Raw genomic sequence first — 12,836 nt, 5'->3', positions numbered from 1 at the left:
CTGTAGAAAGGACTTCTCCTAAAGAACCAGACAATCTAGTGATGTATGAAGCAACAAGTTAAAAGGATCATAAGTTTAGAGCTGGGAAAGAACACATATATCACTGGTTATTTTATAGCTGAGGAAATTAAGGCATAGGGAAGTTAATTTTTTTGTGTCTCAAGCTAATCTGTTGGAACATTTCAATATGGTTTCCGTACCTCCAAGATATCAGAATTTTATGGTGAGGTGTTTTTTTTTTTTACACAAGGGAAAACTTAAGGCCCAGCATGAAGCACTGAGAGGAGATAGGAACAAGAGGGAAGATTTGAGCCAAAAAGTTCATCAGAATCTTAGGCATGTTGGTCTTAGGCCAGGGTAGGAGAATGAAGTAATGTCAATGATGATCCACCTCATCCTTTTCAACCTTTTTCTCTCTCATATTTAACTACTTTGTACAGTTAGTTCCAATTAGTACAAATAATGACACCCACAAAGTGACTATATTATTTGAATTTATATTGTACATTTTGATTGGGCTGCAACCCATTACTGTATTTTACATAATTAAACTGAATAATGTGACATATACAAATAGACAGATAGAATACAGTAAAAAGAAAAAAAAAAAGAGGCTCTAGGACAGAACCTCATGGAACATTCACAGTTAAGGGTATGATGATGACCTAGCAGAGGCGACTGAGAAGAAGGGGTAAGACAAACAGGAAGTGGACTAGGAGAAATCAAAGTCACAAAACCCAGAAAGAAGAGAGTCTAGGAGGAGAAATTGTTCAGTGGTGTCAAATGAAACAGAGAGATTGAGAAGGATGAGGAATAAGGAAAGACCATTTGATTTGGCAATTAAGAGACCACTGTTAACTTTGAAGAGAGCAGCTTCAATTGAGTGATGAGGTCAGAAGCCAGACTACAAAAGTTTGAGAACTAGGGAGAGGAAGTAGAGACAGTTAGTACAGACAGCTTTTTCCAAGTGTTTGGAAATGAAAGGGAGGAAAGATAGAGAATGAAAGAGAGATAGACAGAGAAAAATAGAGAAAGAGAGAGGATAGTCAGATCTAGTGAATTTTTGTAGAGGTTTTTGAGTCTAACCCCATCATCTTATAAACGAGAAAACTGGGACACAGAAAGGATAAAATGTTTCTTGGGTTCACACAATTAATAAATGTCAGAGATGGATTGTGAACTTACATCTTCTAGATTCCAAGTTCAACACCATATCAACCAGAAGAAACAGGATTTGAACATATAACTTCTGATGCCAAATCCAATAGTTTTCTACTGCACCAAGTTACCCTCAGTTATTGGTTTGTCTATCTGTAATTTATCTAATCTCATAATTTATATTTGTTAGAGAATTCTAATCCTTATAAGGCTCATAAGGCAGAAAAAGGAGGTATATTGTATAAAGGATAATGGAGGAAAATTAGGTTTTTGGAGGTGAAATTGTCCAAAGATTTCATAAAGAATCAGTGGCAGAATGTAGATCAGCATCCAGTCTTCCTGGCTTTTCCCACTGAATCAGACTGCTTGTTCCCAGACACGTTCCCCCCCTTCTTCCTTTGTCACCACAAGCTACAGTTTTCATATTAATAGCTGGATGGGGCACGTCGTCAGCTGTACATCCCTTTTCAGGGATGAGTCAGGACACCAAAATAGATGTGTCGGCCTCTGTGGTGCTGCACTCCCAGTAGTGCGTGTGTACACTTGAGTGCACACGATGGTGGGGAATTACATAGCCATATGGCCTGTGGAAGGCCTGCCGTGGTCACTCCTTCTCTGTCCCCAGAAAAATAATCATCTTAGACTGTGGTATCTGAAGGGATTTCTACATGGCTTGGCCAAAAGGCTGCAAATGAGTCATTTTCCTGAAGCTTTGGGAGAACCGTGAAGCACACTTAGTGATCTGGTTCTGTTAGGTATGGGGGCAGTCTCATTAGGAGATGGGAAGTAACTATCAGAAACTAACATCAGGGTGGGGGTCTAAAAGAAGCCTTATTAAGGGCAAGAAAACCTTGTTAAGAGTATATTATTTGTAAAAAAAATAAAAATTAAAAAAAGAATACACTATTTGTTCTTTTAAAAAAAATTTTAATAGCTTTTTATTTACAAGTTATATGCATGGGTAATTTTACAGCATTGACAATTACCAACCTTTTGTTCCAATTTTTCCCCTCCTTCCCCCCCACCTCCTTCCCTAGATGACAGGATGACCAGTACATGTTAAATATATTAAAGCATAAGTTAAATAGAATATATGTATACATGTCCAAACCATTATTTTGCTGTACAAAAAGAATTGGACTCTGAAATATTGTACAATTAGCCTGTGAAGGAAATCAAACATGCAGGCAGGCAAAAATATAGGGATTGGGAATTCAATGTAATGGTTCTTCTTAGTCATCTCCCAGAGTTCTTTCACTGGGCATAGCTGGTTCAGTTCATTACTGCTCCATTAGAACTGATTTGTTTCATCTCATTGTTGAAGATGGCCACGTCCATCAGAATTGATCATCATATAGTATTGTTGTTGAAGTATATAATGATCTCCTGGTCCTGCTCATTTCATTCAGCATCAGTTCGTGTAAGTCTCTCCAAGCCTCTCTGTATTCATCCTGCTGGTCATTTCTTACTGAACAATAATATTCCATAACATTCATATACCACAATTTATTCAACCATTCTACAATTGATGGGCATCCATTCATTTTCCAGTTTCTGGCCACTACAAACAGGGCTGCCACAAACATTTTGGCACATACAGGTCCCTTTCCCTTCTTTAGTATCTCTTTGGGGCATAAGCCCAGTAGAAACACTGCTGGATCAAAGGGTATGCACAGTTTGATAACTTTTTGAGCATAGTTCCAAATTGCTCTCCAGAATGGCTGGATGTGTTCACAATTCCACCAACAATGTATCAGTGTCCCTGTTTTCCCACATCCCCTCCAACATTCCACATTATCTTTCCCTGTCATTCTCTAGCCAGTCTGACAGGTGTGTAGTGGTATCTCAGAGTTGTCTTAATTTGCATTTCTCTGATTAATAGTGACTTGAAGCATCTTTTCACATGGCTAGATACACTATTTGTTCTTGAGACAGCTGGGTGGTACAGTGGATTAAGTAAGGGGCCTGGAGTTAGACAGATGTATTTTCCTGAGTTCAAATCTGGCCTCAGAAACTTAGTAGCTCTGTGACTCTGGGCAAGTCACTTAACAAGTCCTTCATCTGTAACATGAGCTGGAGAAGGAAATGGCAAACCACTTCAGTATCTTTTTACCAAGAAAACCTCTGTGGGGTCACAGAGAGCCAAATGCTACTGAAGTGATTCAGTGACAACAACAAATTTTTTTTTTGAAACTGGAACTATAGTAGAAAAACAATGACACATCTTCAGTATAGGAATAATTAGCAATATAAAAAATGGCAGAAAAGGATTTAGTGATCATAGTGAACCACAGAGTTGGTCATCTATAGAATGTTAATTTTTTTAAAGGATGTTTTGGAGGTAGCTGGGTGATGCAATAGATAAAGCACCAGCCCTGAAGTCAGGAGGATCTGAGTTCAAATCTGATCTTAGACATTTAATACTTTCTAGCTGTGTGATCCTGGGTAAGTCACTTAATTGTCTCAGGGGGAAAAAAAAAAGAAAAAAAAAAAAGGATGTTTGGGATATACAAGTTAGCATATATGCAAATAAATTAGCATTCATTAGCTATGTATTGTGGGCCCAGTAATAGATGAGCAATCTAGCATGGAACTTCAAATCATTTAGTTATTCATCTGACATTTACTGACCAAATGCAAAAGCACTGTGATTGGTGCTATGAGAGATATAAAAATGAATAATATTATGTTCTTGCCCTTTTTGGATCTTATAGATTAGAAGGTCTAAGCTATATTCCTGACTCTAGACTTTTTATTTTTTAACCATACCACAGAAATTTTTTCAGTTACTTGTCATATTGAAAATATTCTTCCTAGGATCTCTGTTTTAAGGAAAACCAACCAAGCCTTATGCCTTCGTTCTTTCTCAGGTTGTACTCCTGGCTCACCACAGGACGTTTATCTATTATGTTGTCTTCCTTCTCTCCCATCTTGCAGTTTCTTTCTATGTGTTATCTCCCCGCTATTAGAATATAAGCTCCTTGAGGGTAGGGACTGTAGTTTTCTCTTCTTGTATTTATATATAAATGTCATATTTATGTATAGCACAGGGCCTAACACACTGCAATGTAAACACTTAATAAATGTTTGTTTGCTGACCCAGCAATAGCCCTGCTATATCTCATAGACATAAAAAAGGAGGTAGAAGAAAGACCTATTTGCACAAAAATATTTATAGCAGCTCTTTTTTTGTGATGGCTGAGAATGTCCAAACAATCTGATGAAATATTATTGTGCCATAAGAAATGACCAACAGGATGGCTTCAGAAAATCCTGGAAAAACCTAGGTGAATTGATGCCAAGTGAAGTGAGCAGAACCAGGACATTGTCCAAAGAAACAACAACATTATATGATGAAGAACTATGAATGATTTCACTATTCTCAGCAATAAAATGATCCAGGACAATCACAAAGGGCTAATAATAAAGCATATTAACCATCTCTAAAGAAAGAACTGACACTGTCTGAATGTAGATTGTAATGTGCTATTTCTCTCTCTCTCTTTCTCTCTCTCTTTCTCTCTTTCTGTCTCTCTCTCTTTTCTTTCCTTATTTGGGTATTTTTATACAAAGTTATTATTATGGAAATGCTTTACATGATTGGATTGGATTGCTTGTTGTCTCAGAGAGAGGAAAGGGGAGAGAAGGAGGAAGGGACAGAATTTGGAACTCAAAACTTTTTTCTTTTAAATGTGAAAACATTGTTTTAGCATGTAACTGAGGAAAAATAAAATATCACATTAAAAATGTTTTTTGCTTCTTGATTTGAATAGAGTAGATAAAGCATGTATAGTACAAGATATATTATGTTAAATGCCGTAAGAGAAATACAAAATTCTATGAGATTAGATACAAGAAAGATAATTTCCAGAAGGGATTATCAGACAGGGCTTTTCATAGAATCTCAAATAGTAAGGGCCTCCTTAGAAGTCATCTTGTCATCTAAAATCTGGGCAGGAACTTCATCTATAATATTCCCATCCATCCTTTACTTGAACTGTTCATTAATAAGGAGCTCACTTTATCCATAAGCATTCTATTCTGAGCCATCTCAAAAAGTTAATTTTTTTTTTTATTCATACAAGAGAGTCTTAATGGATAGATAGTATTTGGATTGGCAGTTAGAGGAATCTTGGATCAAAGTTACATAGATGGGAATGGGACTGATATGTTGGGGGAATGGTGGTGAAACTGACCTCACTTGAAGTAGATGATTCATTTGACTGAACAGTGGGAAATAAAGCTGGACAGATTTTTAGTCCATTGGATAATCTATTTAAAGCTTTGGAAGGGACCTTGAAGGCCTTCGAATTATTCCCTCTATTTCAAAGATGGGGAAACTGAATCCTGGAGATGTGAAAAGGCTTGCTTCTGGTTTCACTAGGAGGTTAAATGTTAGAGCCAAGATCTGAATTTTGGTTCTAATCCAATGATCTTTAGAAGATTACAAGTCCACCTCCCTAGAGAACATCTGAAGAAGAGGATAGCATCCTAGGAGAAAGTTATGAAAGAAATCTACATGTGGTTATGAGAATGAGATCTGAAGAATAAGGATAAGATCTGAAGAAAAGACTAAAGATTATTTTGGTTAGAGAAGGGCAGCCCAATACATGAATAGTTCTCTATAATATATAGTGTTTAGCTGTTCCTCAGCTTTGTGAGATTTTTTTTTCCTAAGTCTTTTTCCAATTGTAAGTGTCTGATTCCATGGTTAGGATTAATTTCATTTTATTTCCCCTGGAACATTCTGCCTGCTTATGGCATATTGGACTAGTCTGGTGAGAAGAACCGAAAGCCATAGTCAGATGGCATGGATTATAGTCAGTGGTATGCAAGTAGATGTTTTACAACTGGATCTCTGGCAGGAAAAATGTATACACAATCCTGTCTGTCTCTCTGCCTATCTATCTATCCATCTATCTATTTCCCTCCCTGCTCTCCTCTTTCCCTCCCTCCTCTCCTTCCTCCCTCCCTCTCTCCCTCCTTCCTCCCTTTCTTCCTCCTTTTCTCCCTCCCTCCCTCCTTCCTTCCCTTCCTCCTTCCTTCCTTCCCTTCCTCCCTCTCTCCCTTCCTCTCTCTCTTTCTTTCTTTCTTTCTTTCTTTCTTTCTTTCTTTCTTTCTTTCTTTCTTTCTTTCTTTCTTTCTTTCTTTCTTTCTTTCCTTCCTCCCTCCCTCCCTCCCCCCTTTCCCTTTCCCAATAGCACATTAAAACAATTTTTAAAAAACATTTGTAGGTTTTTTTTAAGTTTTAAGTTCTAAATTCTATCCTTCCTTGCCTCTCTCTCTCCCTTCTCTGCTTCCTGAGGTTGTAATCAATCAATATAATAAGTTATAAATGTGCAATAATGTAAAACATTTTCATATTAGTAATTTTGTACAAGAAAACTTAAATGTTAAAAAAAGAAGGAAAGAAATTGAAAATCAGTATATTTCTGTCTGTATTCAGGCAATATCATTTCTTTTTCTGGAGGCAGATAGTACACTTTATCATGAGTCCTTTGAGAATGTTTTAGATCATTGTATTGTTGAGAACAAATAAGTCATTCACAATTCTTCATTGAATTACCTTTACCAGGTACAATCTTCTCTTGGTTCTGCTCATTTTACTTTACATATGTTCATGCAAGTCTTTCCATGTTTTTCTGAAATCATGCTGCTTGTCATTTATTATAGCACAATAACATTCCTTTGCAATTATACACCATAGCGTGTTTACCCATTCCCCAATTGATGGGTATCCCTTTGATTTCCAATTCTTAACTATCACAAAAAGAGCTGCTATAAATATTTTCATGCAACACACTTTCAAGTTTAATTGACATTATCAACATTTTCTCATCACTTTCTAAAGTCTAGACAACCAACAAAACTTTAAACCAAGTCCCGATTTGTAGGCTTTGTTGATTTGTAAATGCTTATGCTGAGAATTTAACAACATACTCTCTTGAACTAATTCAAGTTAGCTCTGTTACACTCCTGATTAGAGTCCTGTGTGATTCTAGGAAAGTCTTCCAACCTCTCTGGGAGCCTGTTACCTTTAGTGTGATGGATTTAATAATATCTGCTATTTGGCTTTGGTGATGTTGTCAGGGTGAGACAGAAAAGGGAGAAAAGGTAAAGATCACATGGGATAATGTATGTGAAAGTACTTAAAATAATAAACCATTCCCTTCATACAGGCAAGCTGGGGAGCAACGGACAGAAGAATGGATTTAGAATCAGATTACTTCAGCTGGGATCTTGGCTCTATACGTAACTCCTTGTGTGATCTCAGACCAGGAGTGTCTTCTCTTTGGGTCTCAATTTCTTTTTAAAAATTTGTATGTGGGGGTAGGTGGACTGGAAGATCACTGTCAGTTTAAAATCTGTGATCCTATAAAGTGTTTTTAACTTGTTCAATCTTCCTTCTCCCCAGAAAACACCCCAATATTTTATGGGAAGACTAGATTACTCTGCCCACTTTACCCTGTATTTATCCTGTATCCATTTTGTGTATGACCATCCTTCACTCTAGTCAACTAGTCAACATAGTGAACTTTGAAAGAAAGAGTCGGGTTCTGGTCACATGAATAAAGGAGTGGAGCTGATGGACAGAAAGATGGATGGTGTGTCTATGAAGGTATGATCTTGTGGGATGGAGAAAACATTTCTTAATCCCTTCTGTTGCTATTAGGTGAGGTAGTAGATAGAGCACTGAGCTTGAGGTCAGGAAAACTTGCGTTCAAATCCAGGCATTTGCTAGTTGTATAATCCTGAGCAAATCACTTAACCCTGCCTCTCTCAGGTTCCTCAACTGTAAAATGAGGATTATAATAGTACTTACCTTGCAGGGCTGTTGTGAGGATCAAATGAGATATTTCTCAAGCAAACTGCCTGGCAATAATAGGTATTTAATAAATGCTTGTTCTTCTCCCCACTGCTGGGATAGGGACTCAGGACTCAGAACTTCCCAGGGGAGAAAATTTTGGTGCATCAGAAACACCCATTCCCTTTTGCAGCCATCTGACCTAATTTATAGATCCTCATTTTAGGAAATGTTGAGATTTGGGTGGGGGAGTGGGTGGCATACATTATGGTTTGGAGCATTTAAAGATAAAATCCCCCTTGTTTTGAGTCATCCTTGCTCTCCTGCTGCATAAATTAGAGCAGGACTTAACAGAGAACATAAAAAAGGGTCTCAGTAAATTGGAAAACCCAGAGAATATTCCTTATTTGTTTTTTTCTTAGATCTTTATATTCCTGCTGCATATATTTGTGGAGAGGGTTGTGAATTTTTATACCTGACCTTTGTAGACATAAAACCATCCTATTATCATATACCTGTCAAAAGAAGGATGAGAATCATAGTAATATTCTTTACCTTTTATGCTTAAAAAAAGAGAGAGAGAGGAAAAATTATTAGCATTTTTCCAACCTGAAGATAAAACCCAACCCCAGCCAAAGCTTCATTCTCTCCCCAGTGTTTGGGTTACCATATTCTCTCAAGTTCCAATATTAGGAGCTCCCTTCTGGATTCTTACTCCCACATTCAGCGTCTCGGGTGCAGAGGGAGAACACAGTGTGGGGAAGCAGGAGGTGCCTTCTGGCGGAGGGGTTTTCTAGTTGTGGGCTGGCTGGAATCTGGAATGCTTCAGAAGGGACCCATCAAAAGGCATCACTGGTGATAATCTGGGCACCACCCACTGAAGAGAACTGGAGCCCCTGCCCCTTTCTCAGTCATACTTCCCACACAAGCCATGCCTGGGAGCCAGCTTTGTATAAAGCTGGAAAGGATTGTCAAGATCATCTAAACCAAAACCCCTCATTTAAAATTTAAAAATAAAAAAAATTTTTTTTTTGAAATCAATCAAGGTGAGACGACTTGCCCAGATCACACAGTTAACAAATGTCTGAGGCGGGATTTATAAGGGCTCCTGACTTCAGGGCCAGCACTCTATCCCTGTCATTATCAACTATCCCTAAAACCTCTCATTTTACAAAGGGTGAAACTGAGCTCCAGGAAAGGGAAACACCTTGCCTAAGGTCACATGTTGTTGTTGTCATGTCTGACTCTTCCTTACTCCCAGATTTGTCCATGGTGTTTTCTTGCCAAAGATACTGCAATGGTTTGCCATTTCTTCCTCTGTGTCTCCATTTTACAGATGAGAAACTGAGGCAAACAAGATTAAGTGACTTGCTGAGAATCATACAGCAAGTAAATGTTTGAGCTGAGGTTTGAACTCAGGTCTTTCTGATTCCAGTATTCTACCCACCTCACCACCCACCTAAGGTCACATCATAAATATTATTCCTGCAATGTCTAGCAATGGGTGATTTGGAGATTATTGTTGAGAGATTTACTGTAGCCCTCAAGCAGGTGAAGTACTCTGTTCTCCCCTGCTGTCTATACCTAATCCCTTGGGCTTCTGCGTTCCATTTTTTAGGTGCTTTTAATGACCTGACTTTTGTGCAAAGCCATTAGTTTTTTCCAAGGTGATTTCACATACATTTTCTTTCATTTGATCCAAGAGCATCATAGTGGAAAAGAAAAGGCATGAATTATTCCCCTCTGTTTTACAGATGAGGATAGAGATGATGCTCAGTAAATTGGTGGCGGAGCCTGGGCTAGATTGCTCTGCTTGGATCGCCCTGTATTTACTTTATTTCTATTTTGTATTTACTCATCTATATATATGTTGTTTTCCCTCAGTAGAATGTTAGCTTCTCGTGGGTGGGGACCCATTTCATTTTGGTCTTTGAACCTCTGGCTCCTAACTCAGAATCTGAGTGGCAGCAAATGTGCTACAATTTCCCAGAGGAAAAAATTCTGGTGCATCAGAACTATTCTTCCCATCCCATTTTGTCTGTCTGTCTGACCTAAATTATAGCTCTTCATTTTAGGAAATATTAGGATTTGAGTTGGGGAATTGGTGGCAAAATTAATACTAGGATCATTAGTTCTGAGGTCAAAAGTTGTGAGTTCATATCTCACCTCTCTGGCATGATCTGTGTCATGTTAGGCAAGTCATTAGACCTCCTCAAGTCTTGTTTTCCTCATCTGTAAAATGAAGTAATTGGGTTAAATTGTCCCTCCTGGTGCTAGGTCTAAGATGTCATTATCTATGATCTTATGGACTTACTTATTAAATACCTAAGTGCAAACAATTAAATCCAAGGAAGAACTCTTTCACTGGGATCCAGCAGTACTAGGTCTAGGCTGTGGAATACTCTGAGTCATCAGGTGCCTTGGAATGAATCACCACACATCCCTGTCCAGTTTTAGGGAATTCAGCAGTTCTTTCTGCTTCCTCTAGGGCTCTTGGTCCAATTCATGGGATAGCCTCTCCTATGCTTCTTAGTTCTCTGGAAGATGCTCTCTCTAAGCCATCTGATCTTATCTAGAAGGGACCTAGTACTGAAGGGTTCCTTTTAATTTGAGAATAGAGGCTTGGTCTAGTTGGGTTATTAAATATCCTGTGTGCTATTTGGAATGCTTTGTGGCTTCTGACCCTACTGGTTGACTCTTGTTCTAGGCAGGGGACAAGACCCTTCGCCATTCTTCTTCATTCTTCTTTTCTTCTACTTATTCCCTTTTCTTCTTTTTCTACCAAGACAGATGCAAAGATCTTGAGACTGTAGATTTTAGAAGTCATTTAATCCAATCCTTTCATGTCACAAATAAGGAAAAACAGACCCAGAGAGGTTAATAAACAGTCACTTACATTGAGCTGGGATTTTAGTATCTGTGGTTCTGGATTCACTGTTCTTTTCACTGAACTATGAAATCTCTTCTCCTTTGTCCATTCTTTTCTTTTTCTCTCTTTTTTGGCCAGAGAATCCTAAAGAAGGAAGTTTAGTTGAACATTTTGATCTATAACTTTAAAATGTACTTTGCATGTGATATTATGTGTTATACTTACCTAGGTTGGTGAAACTGGAAACTCCACAAGATCTGGGGTTATCCAATATAGATCTTATATCCTTTCCCCACCCTCACACAAGTGGAATAAAAGTTCCCTATTTATTTTTGAATTTGAAAAAAAAAAGGTAATGTCAATTCCCAATTATCTATGTTAGTGTGGGGAGAGGAGGGAATACTGAAGAGAATAATCATTTAAATAGCACCTACTCCATGCCAGAAACTATGCTAATTACTTTACAAATATTTTATTGGATCCTCAAAACAACTCTAGGTGAGACAAATATTATTGTCCCCATTTTACAGTTGGGGAAACTGAGGCAAACAGGGGCTAAATGATTTGCTCAGGGTGACACAGCTAATAAATGTCTGGGGTCAAATTTGAATTCAGGTTTTTCCTAACTCCAGGTTCAGAGCTCCAATCATGACATTGCCTAGTTACCCAAATGTAAAGAAAAACAAGGGTAGGCAATACAGAGCAGACTGAAATGTCATTTGAAATATAGATACAGCTGATGGAGCATAGGATGTTCAGAGGCACTGAATATTCAGATATATTGGATTTCAAGACTCCCTCCGTATGGTCAACCAAATGTTGGGGAGAAGGGTTTTGGACCCCAAAGGAATGCTGGGCTTTCAGGCTGGTGTCATTGAATTTGAAATTGAAAGAATTTAGACCTTCTCCAAATCGAGGCAAAGATTTTATCGTGATGCCATTGACTAGTGTGCTAAGTTCCACAGAGGAGTTTTAGTCAAAGAGGAGAGCTAAGTTCCCTAGAAGAATTCACACGGGGGAAGATACCGTAACACAGGTAAAGTTAACTTGCTGTGGTTCCTAATGAACTGGCACAGATTTGGGAGGCCTTTTAGTAGACTAATAACTTAGCGGGGGATTGATTGGCTACTAACCCTAAAAAGGAGTTAGGATTTTAATAGGCATTAGTCAAGGACAGGAGGTACAAGTAGGTTCTTTTTGGGGGGAGAAATAACTTGGGGGATTGACATCATATCTTGGTTTTCTGATTGGATGGAGTAACCATAGGGCTTGTCAATGCAAGAAACTGAACAAGGTATTCAACCTGGATCTTCTATAATAAAGGCCTACTCAAGATAACAAAAGGCCTAATCAAAATCTAAGGGTCACTTAAGGAGATAATCTTATCAGACCTCCCTTTGCTTGGACCCTAATTCAGGCTCTCTCCAGTCAGCACCCATCTAGCTACCCAGGACCTCAGGTTAACCACAAATACTAAGGCCTTCACTTTTTTCCGTGACCAAGGCCAACCCCATCCTGTCCCAGCTCAGAAGTCTACAGCCTGAATATTGGTTGGCCAGGAGGACTTTTGGCAAGCATGAGTAATGCACAGAACAGCCTCTCTCTCCCCCTCCTCCTTCCCTCCCTCTGTGTCTCTCTGTCTCTGTTTCTCTCTCTCTCTCTGTATTGTTCTCTGTCTCTTTGTCTCTCTCCTCCCTCTCTGTCTCTCTGTCTCTGTTTCTCTCTCTCTGTATTGCTCTCTGTCTCTTTGTCTCTCTCCTCCCTCTCTGTCTCTCTGTCTCTTTCTCTCTCTCTCTGTTTCTCTCTGTCTCTGTCTCTGTCTCTCTTTCTCCTCCTTCCCTCTCTGTCTCTCTGTCTGTTTCTCTCTGTGTCTGTTTCTCTCTGTCTCTGTCTGTTTCTCTGTCTCTCTTTCTCCTCTTTCCCTCTCTGAATCTCTGTCTCTCTCCTTCCTCTCTGTCTCTCTGTCTCTTTCTCTCTCTCTCTGTTTCTCTCTGTCTCTGTCTC

This window comes from Antechinus flavipes, chromosome 2 (genome assembly GCF_016432865.1).
Source record: "Antechinus flavipes isolate AdamAnt ecotype Samford, QLD, Australia chromosome 2, AdamAnt_v2, whole genome shotgun sequence".
Taxonomy (NCBI): domain Eukaryota; kingdom Metazoa; phylum Chordata; class Mammalia; order Dasyuromorphia; family Dasyuridae; genus Antechinus; species Antechinus flavipes.
This window is presented reverse-complemented; position numbering follows the sequence as displayed.